The sequence below is a fragment of the Belonocnema kinseyi genome, chromosome 6 (assembly GCF_010883055.1).
Source record: "Belonocnema kinseyi isolate 2016_QV_RU_SX_M_011 chromosome 6, B_treatae_v1, whole genome shotgun sequence".
NCBI lineage: Eukaryota > Metazoa > Arthropoda > Insecta > Hymenoptera > Cynipidae > Belonocnema > Belonocnema kinseyi.
This window is the reverse complement of record NC_046662.1, coordinates 120632326-120638388: the sequence shown is the minus strand read 5'-3', so window position 1 is coordinate 120638388 and position 6063 is coordinate 120632326. Positions and strand designations below refer to the sequence as shown.

The following is a 6063-nucleotide window of genomic DNA, read 5'->3' as shown; positions in this document are numbered from 1 at the left end:
AACGAATTCGTGTGACAACTTCCCAGCAGAATTTGGCATTATTTTCGCGTAAGCCGACCGAGTTTTTGCGCCGATTCATAACCATGGATAAAACCTGGATCCGCTACTACACTCCTGAGTCAACGCAACAGGCAAAACAGTGGGTTCCACCGGGCTAAAGTGCTCCGAAGTGTCCAAAAACGCAACAATGGGTCGGAAAGGTTATGGCCTCCGTATTTTGGGATGCACATAGCATAATATTCGTGGACTATCTTGAAAAAGGTAAAACCATCATCAACATCACTAATTTTATCGTTTTGAGTTTTAGTATTTCTGGAATTAACTGTATTAACTAATTTGCGAACTTCTTCCTCACTTTCAGTTTCCAAGAATTGATATTCTTCGTTGTCTTCATCTTTTCGTTTTTCCTTCGTATCAGTTGGGTTGGATTCTTCTTCGTCGGAGAACGTGGTCATGGATTTGTCAGTTCAAAAACTTTCCATTCCCTTTTCAGGCGTGCCCTCTTCCATAATATTAGCGAAATATTCTATATAATCTGTGAACAGTTCAGGCTTCATATTCGTAAGAATATCTTCGTATGAAAGTTCTAAAAACTCCTGTGGTTCTTGGAACTCCAAGTCTGTCACAAGTTTTTCGGGAAAATGGCTTTCTTGCATTGGATCTGCAAAATCGTAATAAACATTGATTGAATTGAAATACAGTCGGGTGCAGATTTCGATAAAAGTGCAATCTTAAGCTTAAATAAAAAATTTAACAAAAAAATAGACTTTCTGAGTGCGGGTAAAAAAGACTTGTTCTAAAAAAGTTAGCCAATTGAAAGTAAATCGTCAAAGAATTTAGATCTTACAATTTAGCAGGTTTTGAAAATCGTTTTTCTATAGGTAAAGAATCGAATTCTCATTTTTTATAAAAATAAAACTAGGTCCCGAGATATGAGGGCACTGATTGAGAATAAAAATTTTGGATTTGAAATACAGTCAAATCTAGATTCCGTGATCCAAAATTCCGTGAGCAAAAACGACCAAGTATAAAATTAGTTTTTAACAAATAAAACAAGAAATTCAACAAAATTGTTCAATTTTCAACTTTAGAAATAAATTTTAAGTCAAAACAATATTTATTAAATAAAAAGTGGACCATTTAAAGTTTCGAATAAAAAATAACATTAGAAATCTCTGAATTTAAAAGTTTATTTAAGACAATTTTTATCGTTGTTACTCTAAAATGCGAAATGAATTATTGATAGAAACAAATAAGAAAGTTCAACTGCTTTTGATTGAATAAAATCCTTTTAAGTTTGGAACTTCTAGTATTTTATTTTTTGGATTGAGTATTCATCTTTTTCGGTTGGAAAATTTTTTATTTGGTTTGAAATGAAGTTTCCTGTTAGAAATGCATATATTTAGGTTGAAAATTCAACGGTATTGCAGAATATTTAACTATTCCGTTAAAGTACTTCATTTTGACATACCAAGGTTAAACAGTTGATATTTTTTTTATTTTTGGACTTAAAAATCTTTTTGGTTAAAAATTGATTATTTGAACTGAAAATGTAACTTCCATTTTTTTTAAATTTATCCGTTTTAGTTGGAAATTGAACTATGCAGTTAAAATTTTGTCTTGATTGATACGAAATTATTCTTCTCGTTTTCAAACTTATCTATTTTTGTTAAAAATTCAGTTTTTAGGTTGTAAATTTCACTCTTTCGTTGAAAATTGATTTTGTTCTTGTTAGAAATTTTAATATTTTGTTAAAACTTCCTTTTTTCGGTTAATACTCATATTTTTACTAAAAATATAACTATTCCATTTTTGGTAGAAACATTATATGTTTTATTTGAGAATTCAACTATGTGGTTTTAAATTCATGTATTTTGTTGAATATTCGTCTTTTCCGAAAGAATATTATTCTCTATGTTTGCAAACTCATTTCTTTGGTTGCAAGTGTAACTAGTTTGTTTTAAATTCGAATTTTTGTTTGAAAATTACTTTTTTTTCAACTAAAAATTCAACTGTTTAATTTTTGGTGAAAAATTTACCTTGTTTAGTTGAAAATTAACTTTTCTCGTTGAAAATTAAGCGACTTTGTTAAAAAAATCAATTTTTTATCCGAAAATTTAACTGTTTCATGTTTGGTTGAATACTTAAAGAGATAGATTGTCAAAAATTTTGCGATTTTGACCTTTTGGGCAAAATCGAGCGCGAAGCAAAAGATACGTGATGAGAATGTGTTCGTTAAAGCTCAAAAAGCTTTAACAAAAGAGAGCTTACAGTCGCAAAATTACAGTTGTTGATTCGTCCATAGCGCGAGAACCAACAATCGCACACCATAGGCACGCTCAAACTTGTGAGTGAAGCGATTCGCGCGCGATGAGAATGCCGCGCAGCGGGTAGACATTTCTTCTTCAAAATAGATTTTTTGAATTGAAAATTTATCTGTTTCTTTTTTGGTGTAAAATTTATATTTTTAGTTGAAAATGCATTTCTTCCGTTTAAAATGCTTTTCTTCCCTTAAAAATTAAAGTATCTTGTCCAAAATTAAATTTTTTCTATGAAAATGTAATTTTCATTTGTGGTTAAATACCTACTTTTCTAGTTGAGTGGAAGCTTCTAATGTGTACCGGTCCCACGACTCTCCGGAGATGAACAACTCCCTTGCTAGGCTAGTGTTCACCGCATGGGCCACCGAGACTCTTCCAGAGTGCGATGCGGGAATCGAACCCGCAAGCCGAAGGAGTGGGTCCAAAGCCTACGCTTTAGCCCCCACGACCATCATCCCACTCCTTTTCTAGTTTAAATCTTCATTTTTAATGTTGAAAATTTAACAATTTTTTCAGATTTTTTGTTTGTTTTTAGAAATGAGAATTTTCAGTTGAAAATTCTTTATTTTTGTTTAAAATTATTATTCTAATTTGAAAGTCCATCTATTGTTGTTAAAAATTAATTTTTTTTTATTTATTGATAACTTAACTATTTATTATGCAAAATTTATTTATTTTTTTTCAAAATCATAATTAAACTGTCACGTTTTTGGTTAAAATTACTCTATTTTACTTTAAAGTTAATTTCTTTGTTTGAAAATTGAAATATTTTGTCGAAAGTTTTTTTTCGATCAATTATTCTTCTAGTTTGAAAATTCATCAATTTTATTCAAAATTCATGTCTGGTTGAAAATTTGTAGATTTTTTTTTGGGTTGAAAATTAATTTTTTCAACTAGGCAAGCTGGGGTTCGTGTTCGCGGATTTTTGACTTTACACGAGGCTGGTCTTCGCAGCAGTAAAGTGGGGCGAACTTCATTCTTTTGTCGTTTTAGCTCTTGCCAATTCTTTTGGTCTCGCGTGTTTTTTCTTCTCTTTTGCGTACGTTTTTTTTTTGTTTTAGTTCACTTTTTTTCTTAGCGATTCATTTATAACATTTACCAGTTTTTGATAGGCTGATAATAAATCGTAGACGTTAAAATGGTCACACGTTTTTGCCTTCAATCGTACAATTATTAGTTAATAATAATTTTAAGCAGAAAAATTAAAATTTTTCTTTATGTTTATGACTACATATTTCCTAGATCTGCTCACGAATTCCTGGAATTTCCCAATATTTTCCAATGTGTACGAAATTTTCGGATTTCCCAGGTCGAAAAATTATCCATCACAAATATATTTTTCATTATCTCTTATAGTTCGATATTTTCTTACTATCGTGGAAAATACTTCATTAAAAACAAAATATTTTGGCAGAAAGCAAAAATAATTGGATCTTTTTATTAGATTTTATTCATTATTCTGTTCACATTTTTGTGGAAAAACAAGAAACAGGTGAAAGACTATGAAGTTTTCGATAAATAAATACAGTGGGCGCTAAAAGTATTCGTCCATCTCTTTTTTTATGACTGAATAAATAATCTGCATTTTAATAATACTAGAACTAAAAAAAATTCTCTTTCGAAGGTTGATGGTTTTCGAAATTCTATTTAAAATAAGCTCAGGGTGAAGCCAATTTGTCTAGTTTTAAGTAGATATTGCACAAACAGTGTAAATTTCATTGTATTCTTAAATTTTCAATAACTTCCGAAATAGTCAACATTTTTCAATGTTCTTGGGCTCATTTTGAAGATTGTTTTCCCAATATCACAAGATCTTACGAGTATGAATTGTAAAAAAATTCTTTTTGAATTGCAAGAAATTGAAGTTATAACAAAAAAGTTGAAAAAATTGAAATATTATTTTTGGTAACAAAAATATTTTTGTAAAATATAGGAAACGTAAACGTAAGCTGTTGTGATACGGTGAAAAAATCTTCAAAATGAGCCCAAGAACATTGAAAAATGTTGACTATTTTGGAAGTTATTCAAAATTGAAGAAAAAATTGAAATTTACACTATTTTTGCTTTATCTACTTAAAAACTAGACAAATTGGCTTCATCCTGGGCTTATTTTAAACAGAATTTCGAAAACAATCAACCATTGAATGAGAAATTTTTTTATCTCTGGTGCAATTAAAATTAAGAGAATTTATTCAGCCGTAAAAGAGGTGGACGAATACTGTTGGAGCCCACTGTATGAACTTAGATAACAATAAAGAATAAAAAATAATAATTTAACAGTAAATTTTATTTTTATTGCTTTTAAAATATTACGTTAGAAAACTTTCAATTTTCTTAAAAAATAAAGTTCATTTTCTACGGCAAAGTTATTGATTTTGGACCACGCTTTTTTAAATCCGGAGTACAGAAACTGTCGTAAACTAGGTAACATTTTAGGTCTTGAAATATTTTTTACTTTTTAGTACGATTGTACTTAGAAACTGAAATGATTTAACTTAGTAAAGTTCAAACTTACCTTCCATTTTTGAAGTTTTTACTCGAAAATCCTACCTTGAATTCGTTCAGTCTGATACCATCCGTTTTGTGAAATTCGGATCTAAATGTCATTTATATTCACATCCTTTAAGCGGATTTTCATCTTTCTCATATTCGTCTCCCATTGCGCAATTAATAATGTTCAGAAACAAATATGTTACTTTTGCCTAAATAGAAGTAGGCACTTTTGTAATTTTCACATGTCAAAATTGTACTGAGTCATTGGTCCTTAAAATCGGAACTTTTCGGGAATACTCGAGTGGAAATATCGAGTTTGATCTAGTTCAGTGCTGTCTGAGATTTTACAATACTTAAATTCTCAGAATCCGAATATGGCTATAAAACGAAACAAGTGCACATGTACGCAAAAAGAAACAGCAGTAGTCGTGTAGAAATCGTTTTCTGCTTCTTTCGGGGTAAGGAAAATTCTACGACGTTTATAACATTCATTGCAATCATTGTGAAATATACGCAAATATTCCGTGATAATGAACGTCCACGTGCAGTTTCAAGAAACCAAAGAACGGGTAGCGGTTGACTCTGTGGACATTCAACACTTCAGTCCTCTCTCGTACCGCAGGAATCAATTATATAAAATAAGAATAGGAGACAGTTAAAAAAATGGACTAGTGCTACACTTTGCAGGTAAGAATTTTGAAATTTGAAGGTTGTTTCTATACAGTGTAATTTGTGAAAATATATTATGTTATGGCGGTTTCAGCAGTCTCTAAGTGAACATTTTGTAACTCGTTGTATAACTTTGAATAATTGCAAATTTCAACTATAATATTTAACGTTACGCCTAGAATGAAAATTTCGTTATTCTATTCTACCTCCACGAAAGTTGGAGGACTTTTATTCGTTATGATATTTACTGTAAATTCATCTACTTTCTTACCGGATTACGCTATAAAGAAAAACATTTTTTTTTCAATTTTACAGTTTTCTAAAAAATCGTGTTAGGTACAGTTCGTTTGGAAAAATTGTATTTAATTAAAGTATGATAAATTTCAAATTTCTCATAGAGCTTGAATGCTTTCGAGAAGATCATTAATGTGAAAAGACTGGCATCACCGCCACCAGGTTCAATACTGTCAGCATCAGAAAGTAGTAGTGCTGAACCTGAAGATGCTTATGTAGAAGAATTGCAAAATAAAAAATTGCACGTATGTATACAGACTGTATTTTAGTTGAGCTATAAATTTGC

The 6063-nt window shown here is 30.4% G+C and overlaps 1 long non-coding RNA gene across 1 annotated transcript in view; it reads left to right on the top strand.

Moving 5' to 3' along the window:
• Nucleotides 1-6063, top strand: part of LOC117174989 — a 72048-nt gene that overhangs the window by 15474 nt on the left and 50511 nt on the right. The window lies entirely within an intron of this gene.